The sequence below is a fragment of the Hydractinia symbiolongicarpus genome, chromosome 11, assembly GCF_029227915.1.
Source record: "Hydractinia symbiolongicarpus strain clone_291-10 chromosome 11, HSymV2.1, whole genome shotgun sequence".
Taxonomy (NCBI): Eukaryota; Metazoa; Cnidaria; class Hydrozoa; order Anthoathecata; family Hydractiniidae; genus Hydractinia; species Hydractinia symbiolongicarpus.
The window spans coordinates 15,107,638-15,124,066 of NC_079885.1; the positions used below are offsets into that span (position 1 = coordinate 15,107,638).

At 38.8% G+C, this 16,429-nt stretch overlaps 11 non-coding genes and 11 pseudogenes across 11 annotated transcripts; all 22 read left to right on the plus strand.

Moving 5' to 3' along the window:
- Positions 1-366: 366 nt before the first annotated feature.
- Positions 367-485, plus strand: LOC130618561 (5S ribosomal RNA; annotated as a pseudogene).
- Positions 486-2,827: 2,342 nt separating this feature from the next.
- LOC130618702 (5S ribosomal RNA) lies at positions 2,828-2,946 on the plus strand (annotated as a pseudogene).
- A 450-nt stretch (positions 2,947-3,396) lies between these two features.
- Positions 3,397-3,515, plus strand: LOC130618491 (5S ribosomal RNA; annotated as a pseudogene).
- A 450-nt stretch (positions 3,516-3,965) lies between these two features.
- LOC130618562 (5S ribosomal RNA) lies at positions 3,966-4,084 on the plus strand (annotated as a pseudogene).
- Positions 4,085-6,427: 2,343 nt separating this feature from the next.
- On the plus strand, positions 6,428-6,546 carry LOC130618766 (5S ribosomal RNA; annotated as a pseudogene).
- Positions 6,547-6,996: 450 nt separating this feature from the next.
- On the plus strand, positions 6,997-7,115 carry LOC130615455 (5S ribosomal RNA). The gene has a single exon (XR_008976544.1). It is a non-coding gene; the product is annotated as a 5S ribosomal RNA (ribosomal RNA).
- Positions 7,116-7,565: 450 nt separating this feature from the next.
- Positions 7,566-7,684, plus strand: LOC130618648 (5S ribosomal RNA; annotated as a pseudogene).
- Positions 7,685-8,134: 450 nt separating this feature from the next.
- LOC130615022 (5S ribosomal RNA) lies at positions 8,135-8,253 on the plus strand. The gene has a single exon (XR_008976113.1). It is a non-coding gene; the product is annotated as a 5S ribosomal RNA (ribosomal RNA).
- Positions 8,254-8,703: 450 nt separating this feature from the next.
- Positions 8,704-8,822, plus strand: LOC130618649 (5S ribosomal RNA; annotated as a pseudogene).
- A 450-nt stretch (positions 8,823-9,272) lies between these two features.
- On the plus strand, positions 9,273-9,391 carry LOC130615023 (5S ribosomal RNA). Its single transcript, XR_008976114.1, has one exon. It is a non-coding gene; the product is annotated as a 5S ribosomal RNA (ribosomal RNA).
- Positions 9,392-9,841: 450 nt separating this feature from the next.
- Positions 9,842-9,960, plus strand: LOC130615024 (5S ribosomal RNA). The gene has a single exon (XR_008976115.1). It is a non-coding gene; the product is annotated as a 5S ribosomal RNA (ribosomal RNA).
- A 450-nt stretch (positions 9,961-10,410) lies between these two features.
- On the plus strand, positions 10,411-10,529 carry LOC130617931 (5S ribosomal RNA). Its single transcript, XR_008979007.1, has one exon. It is a non-coding gene; the product is annotated as a 5S ribosomal RNA (ribosomal RNA).
- Positions 10,530-10,979: 450 nt separating this feature from the next.
- LOC130618396 (5S ribosomal RNA) lies at positions 10,980-11,098 on the plus strand (annotated as a pseudogene).
- Positions 11,099-11,548: 450 nt separating this feature from the next.
- Positions 11,549-11,667, plus strand: LOC130617946 (5S ribosomal RNA). The gene has a single exon (XR_008979021.1). It is a non-coding gene; the product is annotated as a 5S ribosomal RNA (ribosomal RNA).
- A 450-nt stretch (positions 11,668-12,117) lies between these two features.
- LOC130618444 (5S ribosomal RNA) lies at positions 12,118-12,236 on the plus strand (annotated as a pseudogene).
- Positions 12,237-12,686: 450 nt separating this feature from the next.
- Positions 12,687-12,805, plus strand: LOC130617879 (5S ribosomal RNA). The gene has a single exon (XR_008978955.1). It is a non-coding gene; the product is annotated as a 5S ribosomal RNA (ribosomal RNA).
- A 450-nt stretch (positions 12,806-13,255) lies between these two features.
- On the plus strand, positions 13,256-13,374 carry LOC130617932 (5S ribosomal RNA). The gene has a single exon (XR_008979008.1). It is a non-coding gene; the product is annotated as a 5S ribosomal RNA (ribosomal RNA).
- Positions 13,375-13,824: 450 nt separating this feature from the next.
- Positions 13,825-13,943, plus strand: LOC130618399 (5S ribosomal RNA; annotated as a pseudogene).
- Positions 13,944-14,393: 450 nt separating this feature from the next.
- Positions 14,394-14,512, plus strand: LOC130617947 (5S ribosomal RNA). Its single transcript, XR_008979022.1, has one exon. It is a non-coding gene; the product is annotated as a 5S ribosomal RNA (ribosomal RNA).
- A 450-nt stretch (positions 14,513-14,962) lies between these two features.
- On the plus strand, positions 14,963-15,081 carry LOC130618445 (5S ribosomal RNA; annotated as a pseudogene).
- Positions 15,082-15,531: 450 nt separating this feature from the next.
- On the plus strand, positions 15,532-15,650 carry LOC130616892 (5S ribosomal RNA). Its single transcript, XR_008977972.1, has one exon. It is a non-coding gene; the product is annotated as a 5S ribosomal RNA (ribosomal RNA).
- Positions 15,651-16,100: 450 nt separating this feature from the next.
- Positions 16,101-16,219, plus strand: LOC130617352 (5S ribosomal RNA). The gene has a single exon (XR_008978429.1). It is a non-coding gene; the product is annotated as a 5S ribosomal RNA (ribosomal RNA).
- The last annotated feature ends 210 nt before the right edge of the window (positions 16,220-16,429 follow it).

Genomic DNA, 16,429 nt, shown 5'->3' on the forward strand with positions numbered 1-16,429 from the left:
GGACATGATTAGAAGCTTCTTTCCCTTAAAAAGGGATACAATCTTGCTGCAATAAATGCGCCACGTCGCAAATGAATGGATTAAGAGCGTCAGACAAAGAAAATGGCGATGTAGTTACTTTGCTAATTAACTTTGTCATATGAAAATTAAGTCGGAAAGTACCCTAGATTGCCTTCATTGAAACTTTTTACCCGAAATCTTAAAGCGCATGGTTGTCGTAAATAATGGATAGCGCTTGAAAAGAGCTTTCAAATGCACATAAACACGACCTATTTCGGATAATCCTGTCAAAAAATATGACCTTTAAAGTTTAAACCATTTTCGATGTAATGTGCTAATAAATCGTAGAAATCTGCCGGTTTGTTTGTCTACGACCATACCACGATGAACACACCTGTTCTTGTCCGATCACGGAAGTTAAGCATCTTCAGGCCGGGATAGTACTTGGATGGGGGACCGCCTGGGATCTCCCGGTGTCGTAGGCTATTGACTTTTTCACGTTACATTATTTATCATTACGACTGTGACGTATCTTTTTTACGCAATAGCCGCCGAGTAAATCAAGTAAGGGACGTGATTAGAAGTTGCTTTCCCTTCAAAAAGGCTACAATCTTGCTGCAATAAATGCGCCACGTCGCAAATGAATGGATTATTATTTTTTTATTTTTTATTAATTAATTTATTTATAGTTGACAAATTTACAAGAAAATGTAGCTCTGAGGCTAATTAAAGTCAACTTTAAAAACATTAAAAACAATAAATAACTGAATATAAAAAATCTATAAGGAATACCGTATATACCATTTTTTTTTAAGTATTTTAAATAATATAAATAATATGTCAAAAATATGTCAAGGCTATGTAGTGGTGGTTCCAGGAACTCAGTCAAACTTCCCAGGCAGGGGTCGAGAGAAAATAATATACAACCAGATAATAAGGCTAGAATATTCTCATATGATACCACCCCACCTAAACCGTCGCACCGCAAGACATGTTTAACTGAGTTCCCGCTCCACAACTGGCAAAGGAAGACAACGGGGAAACTAAAGAAAACCTTATTCAGGTATAAAAGTTTTGCATATTCTGCAAGGACAATGGTTTGGAATCCAGTTTCTTATTTTGTTTCTAAACTCAATTAAAGTACCAGCGTTCCGATACTCGTTAGGCAAAGAGTTCCAAAGCTTTAACCCAACATTAGACAGTGTTTCGATCCCATATCTCACTGAAAATATTTTGTTACTCTTAAGTTTGTCCTTCCTCAAATTATACACTGGTTCAGGAAAAATAAAAATTTCATTCAACATTTCTGGACCTGTTTTTGTTTTAGCTTTATACAGCTCAGTAACAAGGATGCGTAAGTTCGTTTGGTGAATTGTAACGCTCCCATTTTTTGATAAAAGCTCTTCAAATGAGGATTTATAGTCTTGATAGATAATTCTTAGTGCTCTTTCATTTATATTGTTTATCCTATTGTTTAATTTACGACTGTGAAACATCCATACTAATGGACAGTACGAAAAATGACTAGTGACAAAAGCATTAATAATCAGCTTTCGCTAGTCTAATGTCATGAAGGAAGATAACCTTGCAAGCGCACTAACTTTCTGGCCTGCCTTGTTACAGAGCTGATTAACATGTTCCTCGAAAGAAAGTTTGTGGTCTATGGTTATACCAAGCAGTTTCTCAGTTTGAGAATTGTTTAGAAGTTCATCACAAACTTTTAATCGTACATCTGTTTTGTTAGTAAAAAAATGTGATTTTTCTGGGTTGGCTTTCATACCGTTATTTTCAAACCAAGTAAATATTATAATTGCTGCATATTCAATCTTTTCAATAACTTCGTTGATATTCTTTCCTATTGAAAATGGGGTTGTATCATCAGCATAGTTGACAATGTCCATATATGGGACAAAAAGGAAAAGGTCGCATAAAAATATATTGAAAAGCAAAGGACCCAAAATTGATCCTTGCGGTAGGCCGTATTTTATTTTTTTCCATGTACTATAATTGTTATTTATACGCACTCGCTGTTTCCTGTCAATTAGGTACGATTTTATAAACAGCAAAGAGTTCATATCAAAGCCATATGCATGAAGTTTTGCTAGTAATAGCTCGTGTGGTATGCAGTCAAATGCCTTAGACAAATCAGTTAAAAGCGCTCCAAATGTGCCACCTTTGTCAAGACTGTTTTTCCATTTTTCAATCATACTTATGAGGCATTGTTGTGAACTGAAATTGAAGTTTCGAAAATAATGGCTCGAAGAAGGTGTATATTTGGTCATACATGCATCTTTCATAGATTTTTGAGATGTTCGATAGGACGCTTACAGGTCTATAGTTCGACTTTTCAGTGCGCAGTCCTTTTTTGTGTGTAGGAGTAATATCTGCGTTTTTCAAAGATGTTGGAAATTCAGAACTTTTTAACGATTGATTAAAATTTTCAGTAATGAATTGGCTAAAAATATCACTGTTTTCTTTGATGATGTTAGTAGGAATATCATCTTTTTGCTGCGCCTTTTTTGGATCAAGTTTTCGAATGTATTTACGAGCGTCAGACAAAGAAAATGGCGATGTAGTTACTTTGCTAATTAACTTTGTCATATGAAAATTAAGTCTGAAAGTACCCTAGATTGCCTTCGTTGGAACTTTTACCCGAAATCTTAAAGCGCATGGTTGTCGTGAATAATGGATAGCGCTTGAAAAGAGCTTTCAAATGCACATAAACACGACCTATTTCGGATAATCCAGTCAAGAAATATGACCTTTAAAGTTTAAACCATTTTCGATGTAATGTGCTAATAAATCGTAGATATCTGCCCGTTTGTTTGTCTACGACCATACCACGATGAACACACCTGTTCTTGTCCGATCACGGAAGTTAAGCATCGTCGGGGCGGGATAGTACTTGGATGAGGGCCCGCCTGGGATATCCCGGTGTCGTAGGCTATTGACTTTTTCACGTTACATTATTTATCATTAAGACTGTGACGTATCTTTTTTACGCAATAGCCGCTGAGTAAATCAAGTAAGGGACGTGATTAGAAGTTGCTTTCCCTTCAAAAAGGCTACAATCTTGCTGCAATAAATGCGCCACGTCGCAAATGAATGGATTACGAGCGTCAGACAAAGAAAATGGCGATGTAGTTTTTTTGCTAATCAACTTTGTCATATGAAAATTAAGTCGGAAAGTACCCTAGGTTGCCTTCGTTGGAACTTTTTACCCGAAATCTTAAAGCGCATGGTTGTCGTAAATAATGGATAGCGCTTGAAAAGAGCTTTCAAATGCACATGAACACGACCTATTTCGGATAATCCTGTCAAGAAATATGACCTTTAAAGTTTAAACCATTTTCGATGTATTGTGCTAATAAATCGTAGATATCTGCCCGTTTGTTTGTCTACGACCATACCACGATGAACACACCTGTTCTTGTCCGATCACGGAAGTTAAGCATCGACGGGGCGGGATAGTACTTGGATGGGGGACCGCCTGGGATATCCCGGTGTCGTAGGCTATTGACTTTTTCACGTTACATTATTTATCATTACGACTGGGACGTATCTTTCTTACGCAATAGCCGCCGAGTAAATCAAGTAAGGGACATGATTAGAAGCTTCTTTCCCTTAAAAAGGGATACAATCTTGCTGCAATAAATGCGCCACGTCGCAAATGAATGGATTAAGAGCGTCAGACAAAGAAAATGGCGATGTAGTTACTTTGCTAATTAACTTTGTCATATGAAAATTAAGTCGGAAAGTACCCTAGATTGCCTTCATTGAAACTTTTTACCCGAAATCTTAAAGCGCATGGTTGTCGTAAATAATGGATAGCGCTTGAAAAGAGCTTTCAAATGCACATAAACACGACCTATTTCGGATAATCCTGTCAAAAAATATGACCTTTAAAGTTTAAACCATTTTCGATGTAATGTGCTAATAAATCGTAGAAATCTGCCGGTTTGTTTGTCTACGACCATACCACGATGAACACACCTGTTCTTGTCCGATCACGGAAGTTAAGCATCTTCAGGCCGGGATAGTACTTGGATGGGGGACCGCCTGGGATCTCCCGGTGTCGTAGGCTATTGACTTTTTCACGTTACATTATTTATCATTACGACTGTGACGTATCTTTTTTACGCAATAGCCGCCGAGTAAATCAAGTAAGGGACGTGATTAGAAGTTGCTTTCCCTTCAAAAAGGCTACAATCTTGCTGCAATAAATGCGCCACGTCGCAAATGAATGGATTATTATTTTTTTATTTTTTATTAATTAATTTATTTATAGTTGACAAATTTACAAGAAAATGTAGCTCTGAGGCTAATTAAAGTCAACTTTAAAAACATTAAAAACAATAAATAACTGAATATAAAAAATCTATAAGGAATACCGTATATACCATTTTTTTTTAAGTATTTTAAATAATATAAATAATATGTCAAAAATATGTCAAGGCTATGTAGTGGTGGTTCCAGGAACTCAGTCAAACTTCCCAGGCAGGGGTCGAGAGAAAATAATATACAACCAGATAATAAGGCTAGAATATTCTCATATGATACCACCCCACCTAAACCGTCGCACCGCAAGACATGTTTAACTGAGTTCCCGCTCCACAACTGGCAAAGGAAGACAACGGGGAAACTAAAGAAAACCTTATTCAGGTATAAAAGTTTTGCATATTCTGCAAGGACAATGGTTTGGAATCCAGTTTCTTATTTTGTTTCTAAACTCAATTAAAGTACCAGCGTTCCGATACTCGTTAGGCAAAGAGTTCCAAAGCTTTAACCCAACATTAGACAGTGTTTCGATCCCATATCTCACTGAAAATATTTTGTTACTCTTAAGTTTGTCCTTCCTCAAATTATACACTGGTTCAGGAAAAATAAAAATTTCATTCAACATTTCTGGACCTGTTTTTGTTTTAGCTTTATACAGCTCAGTAACAAGGATGCGTAAGTTCGTTTGGTGAATTGTAACGCTCCCATTTTTTGATAAAAGCTCTTCAAATGAGGATTGATAGTCTTGATAGATAATTCTTAGTGCTCTTTCATTTATATTGTTTATCCTATTGTTTAATTTACGACTGTGAAACATCCATACTAATGGACAGTACGAAAAATGACTAGTGACAAAAGCATTAATAATCAGCTTTCGCTGGTCTAATGTCATGAAGGAAGATAACCTTGCAAGCGCACTAACTTTCTGGCCTGCCTTGTTACAGAGCTGATTAACATGTTCCTCGAAAGAAAGTTTGTGGTCTATGGTTATACCAAGCAGTTTCTCAGTTTGAGAATTGTTTAGAAGTTCATCACAAACTTTTAATCGTACATCTGTTTTGTTAGTAAAAAAATGTGATTTTTCTGGGTTGGCTTTCATACCGTTATTTTCAAACCAAGTAAATATTATAATTGCTGCATATTCAATCTTTTCAATAACTTCGTTGATATTCTTTCCTATTGAAAATGGGGTTGTATCATCAGCATAGTTGACAATGTCCATATATGGGACAAAAAGGAAAAGGTCGCATAAAAATATATTGAAAAGCAAAGGACCCAAAATTGATCCTTGCGGTAGGCCGTATTTTATTTTTTTCCATGTACTATAATTGTTATTTATACGCACTCGCTGTTTCCTGTCAATTAGGTACGATTTTATAAACAGCAAAGAGTTCATATCAAAGCCATATGCATGAAGTTTTGCTAGTAATAGCTCGTGTGGTATGCAGTCAAATGCCTTAGACAAATCAGTTAAAAGCGCTCCAAATGTGCCACCTTTGTCAAGGCTGTTTTTCCATTTTTCAATCATACTTATGAGGCATTGTTGTGAACTGAAATTGAAGTTTCGAAAATAATGGCTCGAAGAAGGTGTATATTTGGTCATACATGCATCTTTCATAGATTTTTGAGATGTTCGATAGGACGCTTACAGGTCTATAGTTCGACTTTTCAGTGCGCAGTCCTTTTTTGTGTGTAGGAGTAATATCTGCGTTTTTCAAAGATGTTGGAAATTCAGAACTTTTTAACGATTGATTAAAATTTTCAGTAATGAATTGGCTAAAAATATCACTGTTTTCTTTGATGATGTTAGTAGGAATATCATCTTTTTGCTGCGCCTTTTTTGGATCAAGTTTTCGAATGTATTTACGAGCGTCAGACAAAGAAAATGGCGATGTAGTTACTTTGCTAATTAACTTTGTCATATGAAAATTAAGTCTGAAAGTACCCTAGATTGCCTTCGTTGGAACTTTTTACCCGAAATCTTAAAGCGCATGGTTGTCGTGAATAATGGATAGCGCTTGAAAAGAGCTTTCAAATGCACATAAACACGACCTATTTCGGATAATCCAGTCAAGAAATATGACCTTTAAAGTTTAAACCATTTTCGATGTAATGTGCTAATAAATCGTAGATATCTGCCCGTTTGTTTGTCTACGACCATACCACGATGAACACACCTGTTCTTGTCCGATCACGGAAGTTAAGAATCGTCGGGGCGGGATAGTACTTGGATGAGGGCCCGCCTGGGATATCCCGGTGTCGTAGGCTATTGACTTTTTCACGTTACATTATTTATCATTACGACTGGGACGTATCTTTCTTACGCAATAGCCGCCGAGTAAATCAAGTAAGGGACATGATTAGAAGCTTCTTTCCCTTAAAAAGGGCTACAATCTTGCTGCAATAAATGCGCCACGTCGCAAATGAATGAATTAAGAGCGTCAGACAAAGAAAATGGCGATGTAGTTACTTTGCTAATTAACTTTGTCATATGAAAATTAAGTCTGCAAGTACCCTAGATTGCCTTCGTTGGAACTTTTTACCGGAAATCATAAAGCGCATTATTGTTGTAACGAATCGATAGTGCTTAAAAAGAGCTGTCAAATGCACATAAACACGACCTATTTCGAATGATCCAGTCAAGAAATATGACCTTTAAAGTTTGAACCATTTTCGATGTAATGTGCTAATAAATCGTAGATATCTGCCCGTTTGTTTGTCTACGACCATACCACGATGAACACACCTGTTCTCGTCCGATCACGGAAGTTAAGCATCGTCGGGCCGGGATAGTACTTGGATGGGGGACCGTCTGGGAACTCCCGGTGTCGTAGGCTATTGACTTTTTCACGTTACATTATTTATCATTACGACTGTGACGTATCTTTTTTACGCAATAGCCGCTGAGTTAATCAAGTAAGGGACTTGATTAAAAGTTTCTTTCCCTTCAAAACGGCTACGATCTGGCTGCAATAAATGCGCCACGTCGCAAATGAATGAATTACGAGCGTCAGACAAAGAAAATGGCGATGTAGTTACTTTGCTAATTAACTTAGTCATATGAAAATTAAGTCTGAAAGTACCTAAGATTTCCTTCGTTGGAACTTTTTACCGGAAATCTTAAAGCGCATGGTTGTCGTAAAGAATCGATAGCGCTTAAAAAGAGCTTTCAAATGCACATAAACACGACCTATTTCGGATGATCCAGTCAAGAAATATGACCTTTAAAGTTTAAACCATTTTCGATGTAATGTGCTAATAAATCGTAGATATCTGCCTGTTTGTTTGTCTACGACCATACCACGATGAACACACCTGTTCTTGTCCGATCACGGAAGTTAAGCATCGTCGGGGCGGGATAGTACTTGGATGAGGGACCGCCTGGGATATCCCGGTGTCGTAGGCTATTGACTTTTTCACGTTACATTATTTATCATTACGACTGGGACGTATCTTTCTTACGCAATAGCCGCCGAGTAAATCAAGTAAGGGACATGATTAGAAGCTTCTTTCCCTTAAAAAGGGCTACAATCTTGCTGCAATAAATGCGCCACGTCGCAAATGAATGAATTAAGAGCGTCAGACAAAGAAAATGGCGATGTAGTTACTTTGCTAATTAACTTTGTCATATGAAAATTAAGTCTGCAAGTACCCTAGATTGCCTTCGTTGGAACTTTTTACCGGAAATCATAAAGCGCATTATTGTTGTAAAGAATCGATAGTGCTTAAAAAGAGCTGTCAAATGCACATAAACACGACCTATTTCGAATGATCCAGTCAAGAAATATGACCCTTAAAGTTTGAACCATTTTCGATGTAATGTGCTAATAAATCGTAGATATCTGCCCGTTTGTTTGTCTACGACCATACCACGATGAACACACCTGTTCTCGTCCGATCACGGAAGTTAAGCATCGTCGGGCCGGGATAGTACTTGGATGGGGGACCGCCTGGGAACTCCCGGTGTCGTAGGCTATTGACTTTTTCACGTTACATTATTTATCATTACGACTGTGACGTATCTTTTTTACGCAATAGCCGCTGAGTTAATCAAGTAAGGGACTTGATTAAAAGTTTCTTTCCCTTCAAAACGGCTACGATCTGGCTGCAATAAATGCGCCACGTCGCAAATGAATGAATTACGAGCGTCAGACAAAGAAAATGGCGATGTAGTTACTTTGCTAATTAACTTAGTCATATGAAAATTAAGTCTGAAAGTACCTAAGATTTCCTTCGTTGGAACTTTTTACCGGAAATCTTAAAGCGCATGGTTGTCGTAAAGAATCGATAGCGCTTAAAAAGAGCTTTCAAATGCACATAAACACGACCTATTTCGGATGATCCAGTCAAGAAATATGACCTTTAAAGTTTAAACCATTTTCGATGTAATGTGCTAATAAATCGTAGATATCTGCCTGTTTGTTTGTCTACGACCATACCACGATGAACACACCTGTTCTTGTCCGATCACGGAAGTTAAGCATCGTCGGGGCGGGATAGTACTTGGATGAGGGACCGCCTGGGATATCCCGGTGTCGTAGGCTATTGACTTTTTCACGTTACATTATTTATCATTACGACTGGGACGTATCTTTCTTACGCAATAGCCGCCGAGTAAATCAAGTAAGGGACATGATTAGAAGCTTCTTTCCCTTAAAAAGGGCTACAATCTTGCTGCAATAAATGCGCCACGTCGCAAATGAATGAATTAAGAGCGTCAGACAAAGAAAATGGCGATGTAGTTACTTTGCTAATTAACTTTGTCATATGAAAATTAAGTCTGCAAGTACCCTAGATTGCCTTCGTTGGAACTTTTTACCGGAAATCATAAAGCGCATTATTGTTGTAAAGAATCGATAGTGCTTAAAAAGAGCTGTCAAATGCACATAAACACGACCTATTTCGAATGATCCAGTCAAGAAATATGACCTTTAAAGTTTGAACCATTTTCGATGTAATGTGCTAATAAATCGCAGATATCTGCCCGTTTGTTTGTCTACGACCATACCACGATGAACACACCTGTTCTCGTCCGATCACGGAAGTTAAGCATCGTCGGGCCGGGATAGTACTTGGATGGGGGACCGCCTGGGAACTCCCGGTGTCGTAGGCTATTGACTTTTTCACGTTACATTATTTATCATTACGACTGTGACGTATCTTTTTTACGCAATAGCCGCTGAGTTAATCAAGTAAGGGACTTGATTAGAAGTTTCTTTCCCTTCAAAACGGCTACGATCTGGCTGCAATAAATGCGCCACGTCGCAAATGAATGAATTACGAGCGTCAGACAAAGAAAATGGCGATGTAGTTACTTTGCTAATTAACTTAGTCATATGAAAATTAAGTCTGAAAGTACCTAAGATTTCCTTCGTTGGAACTTTTTACCGGAAATCTTAAAGCGCATGGTTGTCGTAAAGAATCGATAGCGCTTAAAAAGAGCTTTCAAATGCACATAAACACGACCTATTTCGGATGATCCAGTCAAGAAATATGACCTTTAAAGTTTAAACCATTTTCGATGTAATGTGCTAATAAATCGTAGATATCTGCCTGTTTGTTTGTCTACGACCATACCACGATGAACACACCTGTTCTCGTCCGATCACGGAAGTTAAGCATCGTCGGGCCGGGATAGTACTTGGATGGGGGACCGCCTGGGAACTCCCGGTGTCGTAGGCTATTGACTTTTTCACGTTACATTATTTATCATTACGACTGTGACATATCTTTTTTACGCAATAGCCGCTGAGTAAATCAAGTAAGGGACGTGATTAGAAGTTTCTTTTCATTCAAAACGGCTACAATCTTGCTGCAATAAATGCGCCACGTCGCAAATAAATAGAATACGAGCGTCAGACAAAGAAAATGGCGATGTAGTTACTTTGCTAATTAACTTTGTCATATGAAAATTAAGTCGGAAAGTACCCTAGATTGCCTTCCTTGGAACTTTTTACCGGAAATCTTAAAGCGCATGGTTGTCGTAAATAATGAATAGCGCTTGAAAAGAGGTTTCAAATGCACATAAACACGACCTATTTAGGATAATCCAGTCAAGAAATATGACCTTTAAAGTTTAAACCATTTTCGATGTAATGTGCTAATAAATCGTAGATATATGCCGGTTTGTTTGTCTACGACCATACCACGATGAACACACCTGTTCTCGTCCGATCAGGGAAGTTAAGCATCGTCGGGCCGGGATAGTACCTGGATGGGGAACCGCCTGGGAACGCCCGGTGTCGTAGGCTATTGACTTTTTCACGTTACATTATTTATCATTACGACTGTGACGTATCTTTTTTACGCAATAGCCGCTGAGTAAATCAAGTAAGGGACGTGATTGGAAGTTGCTTTCCCTTCAAAAAGGCTACAATCTTGCTGCAATAAATGCGCCACGTCGCAAATATATGGATTACGAGCGTCAGACAAAGAAAATGGCGATGTAGTTACTTTGCTAATTAACTTTGTCATATGAAAATTAAGTCGGAAAGTACCCTAGATTGCCTTCCTTGGAACTTTTTACCCGAAATCTTAAAGCGCATGGTTGTCGTAAATAATGAATAGCGCTTGAAAAGAGCTTTCAAATGCACATAAACACGACCTATTTCGGATATTCCTGTCAAGAAATATGACCTTTAAAGTTTAAACCATTTTCGATGTAATGTGCTAATAAATCGTAGATATCTGCCCGTTTGTTTGTCTACGACCATACCACGATGAACACACCTGTTCTTGTCCGATCACGGAAGTTAAGCATCGTCGGGGCGGGATAGTACTTGGATGGGGGACCGCCTGGGATATCCCGGTGTCGTAGGCTATTGACTTTTTCACGTTACATTATTTATCATTACGACTGGGACGTATCTTTCTTACGCAATAGCCGCCGAGTAAATCAAGTAAGGGACATGATTAGAAGCTTCTTTCCCTTAAAAAGGGCTACAATCTTGCTGCAATAAATGCGCCACGTCGCAAATGAATGGATTAAGAGCGTCAGACAAAGAAAATGGCGATGTAGTTACTTTGCTAATTAACTATGTCATATGAAAATTAAGTCTGCAAGTACACTAGATTGCCTCTGTTGGAACTTTTTACCGGAAATCATAAAGCGCATTATTGTTGTAAAGAATCGATAGCGCTTAAAAAGAGCTGTCAAATGCACATAAACACGACCTATTTCGAATGATCCAGTCAAGAAATATGACCTTTAAAATTTGAACCATTTTCGATGTAATGTGCTAATAAATCGTAGATATCTGCCCGTTTGTTTGTCTACGACCATACCACGATGAACACACCTGTTCTTGTCCGATCACGGAAGTTAAGCATTGTCGGGCCGGGATAGTACTTGGATGGGGGACCGCCTGGGATCTCCCGGTGTCGTAGGCTATTGACTATTTCACGTTACATTATTTATCATTACGACTGTGACGTATCTTTTTTACGCAATAGCCGCTGAGTAAATCAAGTAAGGGACGTGATTAGAAGTTGCTTTCCCTTCAAAACGGCTACAATCTTGCTGCAATAAATGCGCCACGTCGCAAATAAATGGATTACGAGCGTCAGACAAAGAAAATGGCGATGTAGTTACTTTGCTAATTAACTTTGTCATATGAAAATTAAGTCTGAAAGTACCCTAGATTTCCTTCGTTGGAACTTTTTACCGGAAATCTTAAAGCGCATTATTGTCGTAAAGAATCGATAGCGCTTAAAAGGAGCTTTCAAATGCACATAAACACGAACTATTTCCGATCACCCAGTCAAGAATTATGATCTTTAAAGTTCGAACCATTTTCGATGTAATGTTCTAATAAATCGTAGATATCTGCCCTGGTGTTTGTCTACGACCATACCGCGATGAACACACCTGTTCTTGTCCGATCACGGAAGTTAAGCATCGTCGGGGCGGGATAGTACTTGGATGGGGGACCGCCTGGGATCTCCCGGTGTCGTAGGCTATTGACTTTTTCACGTTACATTATTTATCATTACGACTGTGACGTATCTTTTTTACGCAATAGCCGCCGAGTAAATCAAGTAAGGGACGTGATTAGAAGTTGCTTTCCCTTCAAAAAGGCTACAATCTTGCTGCAATAAATGCGCCACGTCGCAAATAAATAGAATACGAGCGTCAGACAAAGAAAATGGCGATGTAGTTACTTTGCTAATTAACTTTGTCATATGAAAATTAATTCTGCAAGTACCCTAGATTGCCTTCGTTGGAACTTTTTACTGGAAATCTTAAAGTGCATGGTTGTCGTAAAGAATCGATAGCGCTTAAAAAGAGCTTTCAAATGCACATAAGCACGACCTATTTCCGATCACCCAGTCAAGAAATATGATCTTTAAAGTTTGAACCATTTTCGATGTAATGTGCTAATAAATCGTAGATATCTGCCCGTTTGTTTGTCTACGACCATACCACGATGAACACACCTGTTCCCGTCCGATCAGGGAAGTTAAGCATCGCCGGGCCGGGATATTACTTGGATGGGGGACCGCCTGGGAACTCCCGGTGTCGTAGGCTATTGACTTTTTCACGTTACATTATTTATCATTACGACTGTGACGTATCTTTTTTACGCAATAGCCGCTGAGTAAATCAAGTAAGGGACGTGATTAGAAGTTTCTTTCCCTTAAAAAGGGCTACAATCTTGCTGCAATAAATGCGCCACGTCGCAAATGAATGGATTAAGAGCGTCAGACAAAGAAAATGGCGATGTAGTTACTTTGCTAATTAACTTTGTCATATGAAAATTAAGTCTGAAATTACCCTAGATTGCCTTCGTTGGAACTTTTTACCGGAAATCTTAAAGCGCATGGTTGTCGTAAATAATGAATAGCGCTTGAAAAGAGGTTTCAAATGCACATAAACACGACCTATTTAGGATAATCCAGTCAAGAAATATGACCTTTAAAGTTTAAACCATTTTCGATGTAATGTGCTAATAAATCGTAGATATATGCCGGTTTGTTTGTCTACGACCATACCACGATGAACACACCTGTTCTCGTCCGATCAGGGAAGTTAAGCATCGTCGGGCCGGGATAGTACCTGGATGGGGAACCGCCTGGGAACGCCCGGTGTCGTAGGCTATTGACTTTTTCACGTTACATTATTTATCATTACGACTGTGACGTATCTTTTTTACGCAATAGCCGCTGAGTAAATCAAGTAAGGGACGTGATTGGAAGTTGCTTTCCCTTCAAAAAGGCTACAATCTTGCTGCAATAAATGCGCCACGTCGCAAATATATGGATTACGAGCGTCAGACAAAGAAAATGGCGATGTAGTTACTTTGCTAATTAACTTTGTCATATGAAAATTAAGTCGGAAAGTACCCTAGATTGCCTTCGTTGGAACTTTTTACCCGAAATCTTAAAGCGCATGGTTGTCGTAAATAATGAATAGCGCTTGAAAAGAGCTTTCAAATGCACATAAACACGACCTATTTCGGATATTCCTGTCAAGAAATATGACCTTTAAAGTTTAAACCATTTTCGATGTAATGTGCTAATAAATCGTAGATATCTGCCCGTTTGTTTGTCTACGACCATACCACGATGAACACACCTGTTCTTGTCCGATCACGGAAGTTAAGCATCGTCGGGGCGGGATAGTACTTGGATGGGGGACCGCCTGGGATATCCCGGTGTCGTAGGCTATTGACTTTTTCACGTTACATTATTTATCATTACGACTGGGACGTATCTTTCTTACGCAATAGCCGCCGAGTAAATCAAGTAAGGGACATGATTAGAAGCTTCTTTCCCTTAAAAAGGGCTACAATCTTGCTGCAATAAATGCGCCACGTCGCAAATGAATGGATTAAGAGCGTCAGACAAAGAAAATGGCGATGTAGTTACTTTGCTAATTAACTATGTCATATGAAAATTAAGTCTGCAAGTACACTAGATTGCCTCTGTTGGAACTTTTTACCGGAAATCATAAAGCGCATTATTGTTGTAAAGAATCGATAGCGCTTAAAAAGAGCTGTCAAATGCACATAAACACGACCTATTTCGAATGATCCAGTCAAGAAATATGACCTTTAAAATTTGAACCATTTTCGATGTAATGTGCTAATAAATCGTAGATATCTGCCCGTTTGTTTGTCTACGACCATACCACGATGAACACACCTGTTCTTGTCCGATCACGGAAGTTAAGCATTGTCGGGCCGGGATAGTACTTGGATGGGGGACCGCCTGGGATCTCCCGGTGTCGTAGGCTATTGACTATTTCACGTTACATTATTTATCATTACGACTGTGACGTATCTTTTTTACGCAATAGCCGCTGAGTAAATCAAGTAAGGGACGTGATTAGAAGTTGCTTTCCCTTCAAAACGGTTACAATCTTGCTGCAATAAATGCGCCACGTCGCAAATAAATGGATTACGAGCGTCAGACAAAGAAAATGGCGATGTAGTTACTTTGCTAATTAACTTTGTCATATGAAAATTAAGTCTGAAAGTACCCTAGATTTCCTTCGTTGGAACTTTTTACCGGAAATCTTAAAGCGCATTATTGTCGTAAAGAATCGATAGCGCTTAAAAGGAGCTTTCAAATGCACATAAACACGAACTATTTCCGATCACCCAGTCAAGAATTATGATCTTTAAAGTTCGAACCATTTTCGATGTAATGTTCTAATAAATCGTAGATATCTGCCCTGGTGTTTGTCTACGACCATACCGCGATGAACACACCTGTTCTTGTCCGATCACGGAAGTTAAGCATCGTCGGGGCGGGATAGTACTTGGATGGGGGACCGCCTGGGATCTCCCGGTGTCGTAGGCTATTGACTTTTTCACGTTACATTATTTATCATTACGACTGTGACGTATCTTTTTTACGCAATAGCCGCCGAGTAAATCAAGTAAGGGACGTGATTAGAAGTTGCTTTCCCTTCAAAAAGGCTACAATCTTGCTGCAATAAATGCGCCACGTCGCAAATGAATGGATTACGAGCGTCAGACAAAGAAAACGGCGATGTAGTTACTTTGCTAATTAACTTTGTCATATGAAAATTAAGTCTGAAAGTACCCTAGATTTCCTTCGTTGGAACTTTTTACCGGAAATCTTAAAGCGCATGGTTGTCGTAAAGAATCGATAGCGCTTAAAAAGAGCTTTCAAATGCACATAAACACGACCTATTTCGGATGATCCAGTCAAGAAATATGACCTTTAAAGTTTGAACCATTTTCGATGTAATGTGCTAATAAATCGTAGATATCTGCCCGTTTGATTGTCTACGACCCTACCACGATAAACACACCTGTTCTCGTCCGATCACGGAAGTTAAGCATCGTCGGGCCGGGATAGTACTTGGATGGGGGACCGCCTGGGAACTCCTGGTGTCGTAGGCTATTGACCTTTTCACGTTACATTATTTATCATTACGACAGTGACGTATCTTTTTTACGCAATAGCCGCTGAGTAAATCAAGAAAGAGACATGATTAGAAGTTGCTTTCCCTTCAAAACGGCTACAATCGTGCTGCAATAAATGCGCCACGTCGCAAATGAATGGATTACGAGCATCAGACAAAGAAAATGGCGATGTACTTACTTTGCTAACTAACTTTGTCATATGAAAATTAAGTCTGAAAGTACCCTAGATTGCCTACGTTGGAACTTTTTACCGGAAATCTTAAAGCGCATTATTGTCGTAAAGAATCGATAGCGCTTAAAAGGAGCTTTCAAATGCACATAAACACGAACTATTTCCGATCACCCAGTCAAGAATTATGATCTTTAAAGTTCGAACTAATTTCGATGTAATGTGCTAATAAATCGTAGATATCTGCCCGTTTGTTTGTCTACGACCATACCACGATGAACACACCTGTTCTCGTCCGATCACGGAAGTTAAGCATCGTCGGGCCGGGATAGTACTTGGATGGGATACCGAGTCGGAACTCCCGGTGTCGTAGGCTATTGACTTTTTCACGTTACATTATTTATCATTACGACTGTGACATATCTTTTTTACGCAATAGCCGCTGAGTAAATCAAGTAAAGGACGTGATTAGAAGTTTCTTTCCATTCAAAACGGCTACAATCTTGCTGCAATAAATGCGCCACGTCGCAAATAAATGGATTACGAGCGTCAGACAAAGAAAATGGCGATGTAGTTACTTTGCTAA